This window comes from Chroicocephalus ridibundus, chromosome 1, assembly GCF_963924245.1.
Source record: "Chroicocephalus ridibundus chromosome 1, bChrRid1.1, whole genome shotgun sequence".
In the NCBI taxonomy this organism is placed as follows: Eukaryota; Metazoa; Chordata; class Aves; order Charadriiformes; family Laridae; genus Chroicocephalus; species Chroicocephalus ridibundus.
The window spans coordinates 70,107,422-70,124,226 of record NC_086284.1 but is presented as its reverse complement, the minus strand read 5'-3'; positions in this window follow the sequence as shown (position 1 = coordinate 70,124,226).

Here is a 16,805-nt window from a genome sequence, read left to right as displayed (position 1 = left end):
AATCCCCACAGCTGATGCTTGTGTCCTGTTTGAGGACAGAATCTAAGCCATGCTGGTTTGGATTTTTTTATAAATTATTTGTAAATATTTTTATAAATTATTTGTTTTTTAACACACATCTCTTTTTCTTCTCTCTACAACTCAGTCTTTGAGTCTTCCAGAGTACCAAAGAAATATAAGAAATGCTACTTTGTCTTCTCAGAACAGCCCCTGGAATCATGAGCTGATTAAACAGCTGAAAATATACTCATTGTCAAAGGTAATTCATTGGCATGGTCTGTACTAGCTAGATAACCAAGGTAGTCCTGTTTTTGAGTATTTGTGCAACCAGAACACACTTTCCAAAAGTCCTAAGTATTCTGGAAACCAAGTGAAGAGCCAGGGATGAACCTCACTTCTGAACATCAGGCTTTATTTAAACCTTCACGCTGAATTTAGCACCTGTTTCTGATCTACGTCTCATCTTTACACCAAAATGATAGCACGTGTAATCTACAGATACTGAGTCTAAATTAGCCTCTGTCATAGCACGGAAGGTGATTTACTTGAAATGAGTCAGCATGCATTTGAAAGTCTACAGTGCACACTGAGCCCATATCTTTTATTCCTTAGACTTCCATGGGCTGTTTAGTCTGTGCCAAGAATGAGGCATGTGGCTGACTTGAGTAATACCGAAAGATAAGATAACAGGCACATCTCTGGCCTGGGTTAAACAGCTGCCTGGAGGACTTCTCATCACCTCACTTAAAAACTGTCTCTAAGCAGATAGTCTCAGCTCACGCATGCAGCAACACCATGAGGGGCTGCGCAGTGCCAGCGGGAATCCACAAATACCCCGCAGTTAGAGAGCAAAGGGCTCCCCGGAGGTATCAGTTATGCAGCTGCTGCTCCCTTCTTACCTCTCCTGTCCCGCAAGGGGCTGCAGATCGATGGAAACCCTCAATCAAGGCTTCCCTCCCGGCCTCCCGCTGTCAGGCTGCGCCGTAAATAAAGGTGCTGAGGCTGCTATTAGGGTGGAGCTGCCCTTCCTTCCTTTCTCTGTGACTGGAAGTGGATCCCCCCGCTCTCTGTGTCGCTGCGTACTCGCAGTGGGGTGCTCGCCCAAGCGCAGACACATTGACTTACCTCCAGGCAGCTGAAGAAAGCTGAGGCAATTTGTACCAGTGGAGGATCTGGCCCTGTATTTACAATTGATTCAATTCCAAGCGGAGTCCATGTTAATAAGGCAGGCAGAAAGCTGAAGGAGGGCAATAGTTCTTAGCTGTGCTCATGAAATATTAGTTCTGTGAGTTATGCCAAGGACAGCACAGAAGCTGAGTAACTGATTGAAAATAGATGTAAGCCAGTTCGTCCCCAAAAGCCCCAGAATAAATTGAGTGTGCTTCTCCATTGCGGTAAAATGAGAGCTGGGGCTCACTATTATTTAAGGCAAAGAAGGTGATTTAGCTGTGCAGCGTTGGATTGGGTTTTCTCTATTGACAGGGGTGGCAGCTAGCAGCAGCGTTTGGGTGCTAGTGAAGGAGAGGGGAGTGCAGGCCCTTGCTTTCCTGCCAATGAAAACATCTTTTCAAGGTTTACTAATGCTACCTGTCCTGAACTGTAACCCAAACGCGAGAACCAGTGTTGTTCTTAAAAACACAATGCCTGTTTCCAGCTCATATCCTTGAGCAAGAAGCTTAAGCTAACATATATTCCAATCAGAGTGGTTGCTGCTCTTTCCCCAGAGCTGACCGTTCAGGTTTTCCTGCCCTGTCAGGGTAGGTCAAATGAGAAAAAGAAAGTCTCAATTTGCTTGTCATGAATAGGGACTTTTCCTGAATGTTTCCCGACTGGTTCTCTGCCAGATTGTCCTGAGAGCTGGGGCCCAGCTCTGCAGCAGGAAGCCTGGCAACTTCAAAGCCCCCAGCAACCTGGGAAGAAAATCAAGGCAGGTAAAGGCTTCCAGATGCTGAGCCTCTTAGTAGCTCTGCAGCCAGACAGCTGGAAAACCCAAGCAGATCAGGGAATCTTGTCAATTATGGTTAAGATTGTTTTGACAGGGTATAGCATTTTGATGTACTGAAGCAAATTGTGGATGTCTTCCCATGCAATAGGAATTTCCATTTTGATAGATGCTGTTCTGATGTTAAATTGCTTGGCCGGGGTTGGGCAGGACTTTCTGGAGCACAGGGGTTGTAGGTTCTGCCTTCTGTCTCAGGAGACAAACACCCAAAGGCTGCTGCATAAGACACTTTTCAGCTTCCTGAAAATTGTGCTAGGTATTTAACGAGTCTTAGAGCATTAAAATATATTAAGGCTCCAGTCCTAGGGACCAAGCTGACTTTCACGCAGTTCAGCTCCCCTTTGCACTCTTTTATGAGTAAACATTTGGCAACTATTTTAAAACCCTCAGGTACACCAACAAAGCAGAAGCTCTTTAAGATAAAATGTACTTAGGTGCCAATGCTATGACTTTAAAAATATGAGTATCTGCGCATGAAGAATATCAATATTTCCTCTTTAAAACAATGGAAAATATGCCTTTAGAAGTTTGAGTCTAAATTCCTACGCTTAGGCTATTCTCAGCGCTACACTGTGCTGTTGGAACCAATCCATTTTTGCTCTCCTTGAAAACACATAGCCCCATGCTGACTTGCATATTGTTTAGACAAGCCTAATACTTTACTCTTCGTCTAGTCTATTTAAAGAAAATCAATCAGCATTCCTCTGATGAACTTCATGGGCACTAGTGTTAGACACTCGCTTAGACTTGCCTGCTTAATGGAACACATTCTTATTCCAAGCACCTTTTTTTTAAGTAATAATGAGACAGCTATGAGTTTACTAAAAAAGGGTCATAGGTGAACGACAATTATTGGACAGGAGCAAAATCCTTCTTAGACTGTCCCTGATTGCAGGTAGGAATTCCTTTCAAGGTTGAGCAATTGCCTTAAGCACCTACACTTGTACACACACTGGATTAGCTATGCACCAGATAAAGAAAAGGAAACAGATGCCGAAAAAAATCAAGGAAAAGAGGAGAGGAGAGGCAGGCAAAAAAGCCGCCAAAACAATGAACGTCACTCTTCGATGTTTGGGAAATGACTGGGTGAAAAGCAATTCCTTAATTTACCTTTTGAATTTATGCTGAGCTATATGTGTCCTAGCTTCCCCTCCTTAGCTTTTTGTCCATCTGTCCACCCTTTGATTGTAACTTCTGCGGGTGAGGACTCCACCTTCTTATCTGTCTGGAAACTGCCTGGATTTAATTTAATCTCTAAAACCTGTCAAGCCTGGACAAAGTGAATCTATGCAGATAATTTGAGGTCTCGGACCTTTTGAGTGAAGAAACACTCTTCCTGTAAATTGGCTCATTGAAACAAAACGGTAAAGTGGCAGCATGCCTCTGTCTGCTTGTTGTTTAGGGGTGTTTGCTGGCACACACCGTGTGGACCATGTGGAACGTGCTGTCTACGATGCTATCCATGCATCTCAGCATTACTATACTGTAACACTATCTGGTAATTGCGTGAATTTCCAAAGGAGAAACATTTCTGCTTTGAAGTCAGAGTGAATTTATTTTGCCTGTATCTTTCCTTTCCTTCCACTTGTTTTCAATTGAAAAAAAAAAACAACAAAAAAAACCCAAGAAAAAATAGCCTGTGGGCAAACACACACACACACCCCCCACATGACATCAAAAGAATAATTACTGCTTAATTTCTGTAATAAGGTTTCTGCTGTCCTTTAAGAAGTTCACTCTGCATTTTTGGTCTTTTCAAACCCTCTCGTTATGCCAGCCACGTTCATACCTGTCAGCTGTGTAGAACCAGCAGGTGAAAGAAATTGTTTGGGGATGGGACTTGAGCAGCGCTGCACTCTGAGCCATTCCACCCTCCCATGCAGAAGGACGGCAGCGGAGCCCGTCGTCCAGCAGTGCCCGCTCTCCCAGCACGGCTCAGCTGCAGACGGGAATCAGGACCGGCCTCTCCCCAACACTGCGGATGAAGATAAATCTTCATGGGCAGAGCCATACAGCTCCATTAGTCTAATGGTTGGAGTCTGTCCTCCCGACAGACGCACAGCCACTGTATTCACACATCCTCTGTGACAGGGATTTGATAACGCAGCAGTGAGAGGCTTTTCTTCTCTTCTCTAATATCCATGTCCCCTCCGCACTGAAAGTTGCTACAGTCATGATATGAACTCAGGCATCAATAAATGAGAAGGCTGTTGTCTGAACTATCTCTCTCTTCTAGAGGATCTTCATAGGCTTTGCCTTTGGGGAGGAAATGACAATAAAATCGGGGTTTTGCTTTCAAGCTGAATTTTAAGGAAAGGAAAGGAACGTTAAGGTAACTGCCGTTTGAAAAAGGCTACATATCTCTGAAACATTATTGGGCCAGTAAGTGGCAGCCCACAAAAAGACAAGAGTTTGTCACCATCAGCTGAGTCACCTATTAAACACCAGGAAACAGGAAATGAAGTGATTATTTGAGGAGTTTTAGCTGTTTTTCTTTGGGGATCCATGAAAGCTGATTCCACTGAAAACTGAAGTGTCATAATGCACTAAGTTTCTCTAAGAGCAGAAGTCCAACGGTGAGAGGGAGTCTAGTGGTTCATTGCTTCAGGGTGTTCCTGACAACTCGCTGCAATATGTTTGCTTGGACGCATTACTACGTTGTTCCTGCATGTAAGTGAAATGTGGCAACAAAAAAAAAAAAGGAAAAAGGAAAAATAAATTGCTCTGTGTTGAGTAAGACATGTACAGCATGAGAAGGATGTAGGGACAAGAATTGCTGAGAGAGGTCAAACCGTCTGGAGTGGGACTGGGAAAACAGGTTGAAGGGAGAAGTGCCGTGGGACGAGAACTAGAAAACAGAAAAACAAAGGTAAAATGAAAACCATGGGAGGAGTAAAAGACGAAAAAGGTGCATGCAAGAAAAAGGGCAAGAAAACTATGTGAACAGGTCAACTCGATCCTGCCCTCAGCAACCAAGTATTCCTGATCAATATTCTGCGCCTGCCAGCAGCCGTGGGCAAGGGCTTTAAGCCAAGGTGAAAGCCACCTGAAATGAACTATCACACTATGATATGACTAAGGGGAAGTTTCTTCTTCACTTCAGGGAGCTATTTGCCTACTTATGGCTTGGTTTCCTTATAAATTTTATCTTAACAAGTGTAACTGCATGATATTCATCTTGCTCACCTATCTGTGTCTAATCCTTTTTAGCCTTCTGCAAAGTGCTTTTCTTGAGTGATATCTGTCATGGGGTTACAGAACTGAATTACGTATTCTGGTTTTAAGTGTTAGTTTGTAAATGTTTCCTTTTCCAATCGATTTCTTTTTCCTTTCCAGCTCCTGCATCCAACCCATATCTTACCATTCATTTTAGATGACAGTTTAATATCACCTTATACATTTCCTCTCTAGACTAGTCATAACAGTAGCTGGCTGGAAAAAAAAGTTTACATAAGAAGTATCTGTTAAAATACTCCTCTTTTTAGAAAAATTTAATATTTTTTTTTCCCCACTCTCATCCTAACATCACATAGAAAGCTTTCAGGTCTGCAATCACTTCATTACTCCATCAGGACCACCTTTTAGTGACAGGGATAACCAAAGCTGCATAAGCTGTAAAATGTGGGGACAGCACTGACTCACAGACTGTTTTCAAACTCTGATATATGCTGTATCTTCTAATTATCTGGTTTTATATTGCTTCTCTGCATGGGGCCAATGTTTTCCTGATATTTAAAGACATACTTTTTCCTCTCTATTTCAAGGGCAAATTAAAAAAAAACAAACAACAAAACAAAACAAAACCAAAACTTGAGGAAAAATGTTAGTATTTCCTTTCAGTATGAGTTACTTTCTATTCCAGCTTGCGTTCGTCACTATTATGGCTACTTATCTAACACTGGTAGGTCTCTCCAAATTTCATCTGAAACTTCTGGTTTGGTCATCAGTAGCATGGACAACACTGTCACCCAATGGTTAATTACAATCAAGAAAAGAAGATGGCACCTAGTTTAGCAGAGTGACTATAACATTGTTTATTTTAATTACAAAGGGAGCAGTGAGACCATATCTTTTGCAAAAGAAAGAAGTAAATGTATTCTGGAGAAGAAGATTAAATCAGTGGAATCAGAAAGGAGGATTAGCTATGAAAACAAATACGTCCTATCAGGAAGTACTTTTCTCTGTGGCGGATGCAACCTGAGACAGAAAAAATGCAGAGAGACAAAATCTCTGAGCAGGTAGCCATAGGAATGTCTACAGCAAATCAGCCAGCAGAGGGGTGAGAGAAACCCCTTGGATTAAATTAAATAGAGTAAGCATGTTCTTTTCTTTCATTTCTTGACCCATGTCTTTATAAACATTGGCAGCTGTGTTGTCAATTTTGTTTAAGTAAATCCATTCTTTCCACTCTCTCCCCCACCATCTTACCTTAACTTGGCTTGAATTAAAAGTGACTTTGGCTGACAGAAAAGCATTCCTTCCCCAAAGGTTTGCACAGATCCACAAACCGGGGTAGTGGGACACCTTAACCAGACACGTCACCTCCCCAGCACATTTCCCAGCCTACCTGAGGGGTCATGGACCCCCCAAACCATAAGCCAGGTCATGACCTGGTCTCATGGGGTCAGGAGAGGGGACAGGCACCAACTGAGGTAAGCCAAGAGGGCTTTCTAGCATGCAGCAAGGCATTAAAGAATATGCCAAAACCAAGCCAGCTCTCTGTAATACTTCTGTAAACCTGAAGTGGGACATTCAGTGCCACTGTCAATTCCTTAAATTTATATTTAAGCACTTGAGAGTATATACTACAATGTCAGAGCATCCAAATTCAGAACAGAGCACTCCCTATCTGTATCTCATTGGGAAATTACCCAGGATCCGATCCCAGATACGCACAAGAGTGATTACAGCCTTTCCTCTTACCAAAGGCACCCACAAATATTTAATGGAAGAACACAGGGCTGTAAGGAAATAGCTTTTTATTAGACAAGCAACTATAAGTAGTTTATTAGGCACAGTCAGTCTTAGACAGACTTGTGTTTCATATTTGTGTGCCTACAATGTATTTGTGTTGCCCAGCCTGGTTCACTGATCTAATCAAAGCTATTACATCTCCCTACAGTCCTGCACTCACATCTGTCTTCAGACCATCAGAGCTATTGAAACACTGTAATTCTTAGCTGCCTACAGACAGACCAGGAATTTATATGTTTAGACTCTAACAGAGAATAACTCCATTTTTAGGAGGAAATACATGTTTTGTTTCAATTCCAATTTGAACAAAAAACTTTGCTGTTTAAAGAAAAAAAAATCCTGGGACAAGAAATTACAGTTCCCATTGTAGCTCTGGGAACCACATCTCACATTGCTGGCCTCCTCCAAGTCCTCCCTAGGCCATGGGGACGGGCATCCATAGGGCTTCCCAATGTCCAGGCACCCACCTTCTCTCTGAGGCAGAGGAAACCCGGCCGGTGAGCTGGAAGGCAGCTGGCACACTTCCGGTCGAGCCCAACCAGGGCTTTGGTGAATCGTTGCCAAATTTGGATGGACTGCCACTCGTAGGCTTCAACAATCTCCCATTTTATTTAAAAAGAAATCTTTCATTTTTTTTTGTTGTGTCTGACCAGGTTGTACCATATAGGCTGGACAAAGATAAATCTTTGCAATACATCAGTTTGAATAATGCTCTGAAGCCAAACATCTGGAAATACATATTTTATCAGTGTAGCCTATGTCAGACAAGCTAATGTTGATAGTTTAACTGTTCCTATCTTTATTTCCAAGACCTGGATCATGTTATGGGAATTGCAGTGCTCATGGCAAAATGACTGATATGAAACTGCAGGAATTTTAAGCCCTTGGGGAGTAATGGTATGCTTCAGTAATCTGATGCAGAACTGAACTTCATGCTGATTAAGCAGAGTGGCCATCTTAAAATGATTTCCAGAAAACATCTAACTTCTAAAACGCTTTTTGTTACAAGAACTTTGTGGAGGGAGCACAGACTCTGCTTCTGGCATGAATTAATAGCGAATCGGTTGGTGTGTTAACAAAGGCACCCTCGTCCTCTTTGTCCCTCCCTTTGGGCATCCCTTAAACAAATGCATCACTAGCTAGGCCATTCTTTCTGACAACATAAAGAGTTTCTAACTTGAAATTATTTTGCTTTTCAGTGTTACGCTCCATTCTCCCCTCTTTTTCAGGGTAGACTGATTATCACTGATATTACAGCTTGAGACACAGAAGGACATTTTTACTGTTTCTGTTCACGGTAGAGTACTGGATCTTCCACTGGGGAGGGGAGGACCAGACACCTCTCTCAATGGCAGCCTGTTCAAACGTCCTGAACATGCCTTCTACACCACCGTACATGCAATGTGTCCTGCAGTTCAGTGAATACAGACATGAATGAGAATTTCAGTAAGTCCTATAGGCAACGAGTTAAATGACCCAAGCAATACATACCAGCCTTGTAGATAGAAGACATACTTTCTCCTGTAATGAATGTACTGCTAACATCTCCACTAAGCAGAACATGATTTTCTACTACTAATCCAATGGCCCACTCCTAGAGAACATTTTATGACTATGTATTTCAAATCTTGATCTGTGGGAAAGTCCAAGTCTTGGCACAAACATAAACAGTGACGATAAATTAGACACAAGCAGGGTGTAACTTTTCAGGATCCCAGCATCTGTCTAAATTTACTGGCTCTTTGCTGAGGCTTTGTGAGTAATGGCAGCATAAACTATTTTAGTCAACTGGCAAAGTGAGGACTCAGAATGATTGAGAAGTACTGTAACCAGCTGCTCTGATTAACGGTGGGTAAATTACTGTTAATGCTGATAATAAATGCCATTAGCAGTAATTCACTGAATAGCAGCTCTATAGGCTCTGATCATGTCAAAGTTTAGCTAGAAACAATGACTGACAAATCTTGGCAAGTTCCAGACTTTGCTGTGCTTCCCAATGGTTGCCTGAAGACACCGCAGGTTGCAGTGGGCTGTGCACACTCATGTCTTGCAAAGGATTGGATTGGAATGGCTTTTTTTGTCAGCTATTTCTCTTTCCTTCAGCTGGAATGACATGCGTGATATATTTAGGCAATAATCCCCTGCTGCCTTCAGTGAGGTGAGTTGCCGCAGGACCTGGGGCCCCAGCACTACAGCAAACTTCAGTGCTGTGCTGTGAATGTGGCCCTTCAAAAAGGGGAAAAACAGCGCGGAGTCTGCTGGAATCTTTTGGATCCCCGAAAGGGTTACCTTCTCTTCTGCTCCCTGCCCCTGTGAGGCATCTTTGCATTTCCACCAGTGTAACAATATACACTCGTATAACTCTGTACCAACTGAGAACACCAAACTCTGGTAGTAAATGGATCCATCCTATTGTCCTGTCTAATATGCCCTTATGTGAAGCACAAATGTAATGGTATTATGCTTTATTGCAATGAGGGAGAGTCATTGCTCCCATAAGTTATGGAAAGGGATATTATGCAGTAAAGTTGCATCTTTAATTATTATATTTAACAATCCATAGTGACATAAGCTATTACAGAGGTCACTACACAGCGTCTTCACTGGAACCTCGAGTATTCATTTCAAATAATTCCATCATACTCTTTCATAGCACCGTGATAAAAAGCTATTACCTTCTCAATGCATGCAAATTTGGGGTGAATTTCATAATACTGTGTTGATTCAGCTCATCGTGTCTGGTACTGAACTTCAGTTACAGAATGTTGCCTCACTGCTTTCCTAGTCTTGGGCATTTCTACACATATTTTACCACATGATTTGATATAGCTCTTGTTTCTGGTGCTTTGAGATGCACACGGACCAAACATGCTGTACTTGACTCATTGACTTGTCCAACTTGTTTCAGGCTCATTGAGGGTGGAACATGCCAATGTTCACACAAAGGTTGTGTGGCTTTTTCATCAGGGAACAAAGACAGGTCCAACAGGAGGAAATGGTCAAATGCAATTTTTCCCATGGCAAAATGAGCTGATCTTTTTCACAGTCAACTTAATGACTGTACGTGGCCACACACAGACAGAGATTTCTGCTAATGTGGCTTTGGTCAAGCAGCACATGAAACGTCGGGCGTTTGAGTAAGTCATTTCTGGAACTGGCAGAATATTGGTCTTTCAGAATATTCAGATATTGAATAGCAGAGAGCTGTCAGTTAAAGCTTCAGGATAACAGTAAGAAGGAGCCTGCTTGGGAGAGGCGGGGAGTTGTTTCACAGAATGAGATGCAAGAATAGATATTGGCAGCAATGTGTATAAATGGTGAAACAAGAGAAAGGGGAGCACTTAAAGAAGCACATATGATACTGGAAAAATAACATAGCTATTGTTTGAACCTATTAGACATACATTCCAAAAAAAGTAAAATGGCTTTTTATTCCCAGTCTGGTAGCAATGTATTCATTCATGCTCATCATATTTCCTATTTTCATTAGAGGAGAGCCATTGTGCATGCAAGTCATTACAAATAAAACTTCAGGTTCCTAAAATATGCTTATTTCACAAGAAGCTGCTGTTAGATAGTTTAGTCTAAGTATGCTATAAGTGAAATAAATACAATACATTCTTAATTTGATAGTTTGCCATGGGATGCATTTTTAATAATGCATTTTCATTAAATTTTACTGTTTCAGCTACCTGAAGTAGTGTGCAGATATGAGACCGCTGATCTTATCTGCAGATCTGAATGATCAAAAAATTTAAATAGATTATTTTGTTTATAGGTCTTGAAATGGTATTTTGAAAAGACAGCAGGTGTTCCAGCTTGGTTCTCTCCCAAAAATTCATTCTGTAGAGGAATATTCCCATCTATCTCATATTTACATATCCCCTTGCCTGTCTCACTCATTCACCATAAAACTTTTAATGAACTTTCCTCCTCCCCGGACAGTCTTGTAGTAATCCTGCCCCACATTGCTTCACATCTTCCCTGCCACAAAGGCTGTATCTGTGAGTAGCCAAATCTTTCTGTCCCTGCTCCCAGACAATTTGGAAAGCACATTTGGACTCACTGGGATTCAATCATAGTTTGTCATGCTGTTGAACCTAACCTCAGAAAAGCATCTCATATGTCTAATGCCAATATTCATTGTTTTACGGGTGCATGTACGATGATTTTATGGAAGAAAAGCTGCGCTTTCATACTGTGTAAGTCCACCTCAGTATTTACACAAGTTATGTCCTATTTCAATGCTCAGTTGTATCTACGAAATGGCAGCAAGCTCCCAGCTAATGTGTAGCTTTCTCATTTCTGGTTGCAAAACAGGCAGAGTGGTTGTGTGTGTTCGTCGGTGTTTTGTTTTTTTTTTTAAATGTTGTTTAAAATACCTTTTTCTTTACTGCAAAGCTATGGTGAACCATAAAAGAAATAATGGCTAAGAAATGACAGCTCCACGGAGAAATAAGCTCTTACAACAAAGGTTTTACTGGCACAAGACATTTTGCTATAAGGGTTGCTGCTAGGTCTCTGACATCCCTTTGGCAAATGTGAGGCAAAATTGTCATACAGCATGAGTGGAGTTGTCACAGAGCCACCTGACCAAACCAGCATTACATGGCCCAAGCAATGTCTCGGCATGGGAGGTCATGAAGTAGACATGGGGAGGGAAGGTAGAGAAGGCTAGAGCCTTGCCTACTTCTGTTGCCAGAAAGCCATTTGTATAAGCCCAAGAGCAGAATTACTTTGGGTTGCTTCAGTTGTCATTTAGATGTATCCTCTGGTTTATAGACCCCAAGAAATTAACTAACAGTTTGTGCTTGGAGCAGTAAGTGGGTACGGTTTGGGTCCCTTAGATATATGGGTTAAAAAATGGTGCATTTTAAAAAATTAGGACCAGATCTGTTTTCAGGAGGATATTCAGTTGGAGCCTAGTTAAAAAGTTTTTGTGTGGTATTGCTTAATCCCTTCTGTAAATGCAGTTGTAATCAAAGAAAAAGGGAGAGCAACTGAATGGAAGGCATAAAGTTTACAGCTCTTGCTTTCATGGACTTCCATTTAGAAGCATGCTAATACAGCTACTAAAATAAGCTGCTAAATGGGTCAGTAAAATTTTATAATGCTCCATTTAAGAAAAAAAAATTTCCAAGATTTTGCTCTGGGATAAAATGGAAGGGGAAATAGACATTCAAAGAGTGTGACTTTTGGATGTGAGAAAATTAAAGAATCTGTATCTTCACTTTTAAGGTCTTCTCAGTAATTATAAACAATGCAACTTGAAAGATAAGATTTGAGGGGTACAGGTTTAAAATTCAATGGAAAATATATTGTTGGATTTACACATTCCTATGCTACTCTGTTCTGCTAATGTGTGAGAACAAAATTAATTGCATAGGCTGGGTAATGGATTGCTTGGATGTAAAGTCCTTTCTTAATTACATTAAAATTAGGGGTTTCACTCTTCATTGCCCTGAGTATTGTGTGTTTAGTTACTCTTAAACCAAGTGGGTGCAAAATGTCACTGCTGTAATGTGTATTCTGATAGGGTACACAAATTATAAATAAATTCGAGGCAGTTGCAGGTACCAAAGGATCCTTTGTGCTCAGATCCTACCAATATGTATATGTATGTTTATTTGATGCATATTACCTAAAACATTAGCATGCCCTTTTGTGTAAAGTCCTTGCAGGAAATGGGCTGAGCTGAAGAGTTAGAAGGAACTCGGGTACAGATATTTCCAAAATCAGAAGCCAAAAGTGTTATCAATGATGCGACATCCTGTAAAACCTCATACTTTCTCTCTTGAAAGCATCTAGTTTGAAAAGAGATACTTTCCAGGCTGATTGCCTGAAGAGCAAAGCTAAAAAGAAATTAGCGGGAGTAAAGTAATCCTTTAATACGCTTCTCTTGCTGTGCCTAAAAATGCAGATGACAATCTCACCCCTCAGACAGCGTCCATAGCAATGTAAATACAAAAGTCACCCCCAAAAAAGAGAGGTGAAGCATGAATATGCGAATGCTCCTACTTATCTCTCATGTACAGCCACCGTGGCCTTTTATTTCATGCTCAGCTAATACAAATCTGCATTTCAAAGAAACTAATAAAACTTCATAAAACACAGAATTTGCTTTATTTAAAATCAACTCAGTTGCCTTTTTATAGTTTCGGCTAAATCTATTAAAATCACATAGAGTGACCTCTTACAAAGAAAGCAATTACTTGAAAAAGTAACTTAGCATGACAATACATGGCTGTACACACTTTGGAAAAGCGTCACTTTTTCAGGCAGAAAGCATTTATCGTATCAAAATAGCTATTATCAAATAATCTGCTATGGACTTCTTAGCATGGAAAGGGAGCTAGAAGCCTTCCGACTTGCTTTTTGGCAACAGCTGCAGAGGACAGAAGTGTGACTTCCCAGCCCTTACTATGAATATTCTTTCCTTTTGCAAAAGCTTGCCTAGGCCAGCTACAGCCTTTGGCAACCTCACCAGCAAAAATGACACTCAGAACACAAAGTGCTACATTCACACAGTGTGGATTTGCTTCTTTGGAAATTTAAACCTTTAACCTGTTTGTATAATATCCCAGGAGGCAGACTGATGCGGAGAGAAATAAACGAGCAACTCCACTTGACACCGCGGTCTATAAGTCTCACCATCCCTGATGATTCAGTTTTTCACTGAGCTCCATGTAGTCACCCGCATGGCTCCTGAGTGTGAGTAAAATACCACTGAATACTGAATTAAACCTCACCATTCATTTCCACTACTTGCAGTTTTATTCTACATCTACTTTACGAAAGTAGAAGTAACTGCACAAGAGACACTTTGTACTGACATGTGCGTGGTGATTTCTGGGCTATCTGGGGCTTTCCTGTGAGTTTCTATATTTGCCTGCTGGACCTCATCATGTCCCCTCCTCCAGAAAAGGAGGCCGTTAGTGAAGGTGGTTAGCCATCCCTGGTCACTTCACATTGCTTCAGAGGCTTTGCAGGAAATGGAGGAAACACAGAATCACAGAACGGTTAGAGTTGGAAGGGACCTTAAAGATCATCTAGTTCCAACCCCCTGCCCCACCTCCCACTAGATCAAGTTGCTCAAAGCCCCGTCCAGCCTGGTCTTCCAGGGATGGGGCATCCACAAGTTCTCTGGGCAACCTGTTCGAGTGTCTCACCACCTTCAGAGTAAGGAGTTCCTTCCCAACATCTAATCTAAATCTCCCCTCTTTCAGTTTAAAACCGTTACTCCATGTCCTGTGACTACATTCCTTGATAAAGAGTCCCTCCCCGTCTCTCGCCCTTTAGGTACTGGACATCAGTAACACGTTCAGGGATATCCGAAGGGATGAGCTTGCAGGACTGAGGTCTTGGACCATCTCTAGCTCCAAAGCAGCACTCAGAAGATACCACTCTGGCTGCAACAGGATTGCTGTGTGAGGTGGCAGCAGATACATCTGATGCAGAGGACTCAACAGCACTTATGTAGCTAGATCAGCCTGTCCATGTTTGTGCACTGTACCACAGGCCTCCCTGTGACTTCCCTGCCAGTGCTTGAAAGGGACCAGCACACACTGATATGCCATGCTGCCACACCAGATAGAATAGGGAACATGCCTTACTGTTTCTGAATTCCCACTTCAATCTGTGCATATGTGTAGAGTAATAAATGGATAACAATCAGAGGAGAAGCTCTGCCTGTAAAGTCCCATCCATTTTTGCCAGATCCTGTAGAGTTGTATGACTAACTGGCGGAGTCCTGAATATACATGGATGACTGTTAGGTTTTTTTGTAAAGGTAGGACTTTCCAGTGTGTCCAACTAGCTGTGAAAATCTTAAGATTACCTAACATCTGTTTGCTACACTGTGGTAGAGCTGGTGTTAAATCTTCCATATGGCCAGTGACAGAATCTCCGTGTTATTGAGTCTGCAATGCTCTCTGCAAAGACTTTAATACCAAAGCTGTAGCCTTGTACTGTCAATTTACTGGCAAGAAGCAAGCCTATTTGCATTTATTAGTTGAAAGCCCAGTTGTGATGTGGTCAGGATCTGGTTAGTCTACAATCTGTCTACCATTTGCTGCTTTGGTTCCACCTGGTTAAGCCATCCAAAGGAGGAAAGCCTTCACATGAGTCCATCAGAAATATTACATAATATCACAGCACAGCGCGATTGTTTGAACATCCCACCTTATCCAGGAGAACAAGTTTATCTACGATATCACAGAAGACCGAGGCAATTTTCACACCAGAAAAGTTTCTGTCCAGTTAGCTGTCAGGTGACATCACTTTTGAGCTCATTTACGAATCCTAGAGTAACAAACATTTCAAAGAGCTGTACCTCCAGTATTGATTTCCCTATTGTGCCCTTATTGTCTTTGCAGAAAAGAGACACCCTTTTATTCCAGTTTTGTAACAGCCAATGATAATGGCCATTTTTCTTTACTTGACAGCAGTATACATTGCCATCTGGCGCATTGCCTTACTGGCCAAAATTGTAAAGATGCTGTTTTGATGGGTCGCTATAGAAATGATGCTTTCAGACAGACATTGCTATAGCAGTGCTAGTCAACAAGCTGAAAGAACACAATTTGCAGATGACAGGATTCCCCCATGAATCTGTTCTTGCCCCAGCTTTTTAAAAATTTTTACAAAGGATTTGCCTCCAACAAGTCTTCAAGCCACTCAAGTAAGGCTGGAGAGCGATTCAGAAAAAACTGAAGGCCTCTTGCACTAGGACGCACAGTCACCAGTGACAGTACCAGGAGGTAGAAACTCCATGGCAGCATAGAATGTCACCATGTTTCCGCCTCAATCATGCCAGAGATTCACAAGAACGCCACTGTTTCTCAAATGGCTTACAACCAGTACGAGCTCCAAGTCGGGATGTCAAGGCACGACTCTACATGGTGTAACTCCCCTAAGCACTGTCGTTCCTCACCAGCTGAGAACATTAAGAGCAAAAAGGGCCTCCAAAATAGACATGGAAGACCAAGTAATGTGCAAACAATGAGCTAGTCAGTAATAGCACTCTGCTACTTAGCTGGTAAAAGCTGTGCTCCTGGGAGGTGAAATGCTTCCCACACAAAAGCAGCTGATGAGCAAATGGAAAAAAAAAATGAGAATAATAACCGTGTTTAAGAAACTAACAATAAACCAGTAGCTGCCTTCTAACTGTTTTGCTCTTTAGCATCAGAATCACTTCCTTGATAAAGCTAGTGATAGGGAGTTGCCACTTTTCAAAATGCATTTGGAGGCAAGGTGCCTCTGGTTTACTAGCAGATGCATGACTGGACCGGTCCCCTGCATTGTCGAGATGGCCATGCTGTGGTGAGCAGAACTGTTAGAGGCTCTTCTCAGGTCCTGAAGGGAAACTCATGGGAACCTGCTTGGGTTCAAGCTGCTACAGCTCCTCTGCTGCCTTACCAGCAATCTCAGACACGGTGCGAAAGTGTGCAACAAGTAGTCACAACTCTGTATGTAAAGCAGTTTTCTGGTAACTGCAGCATCGCTGAGGATGCCAGTTATCAACCAGCTGCTCATCCTGTGATGGGTAATCAAGGAGGCATGTTTCATGGTTGACACTGGCTTTGGGTAACTAAAATGTGTACAACATCTATTCAAGTGTCTTCCGACATCTTTTCACTTGTGTACTTCCTCTTTAATCTTCCTATCTTGTACTTTGCTGAGCTACATTTTCTCCAGTTTTAGTTGAATTATGGGCACATGTACAATAATGAATAAAAGTAACTGTATAGGGCAAAGACAGTACTGTCCAAATTCCATACAAAAGGGGAATCTGCAACCAGAAAAACACAGCATCTAAACACCAGATTCA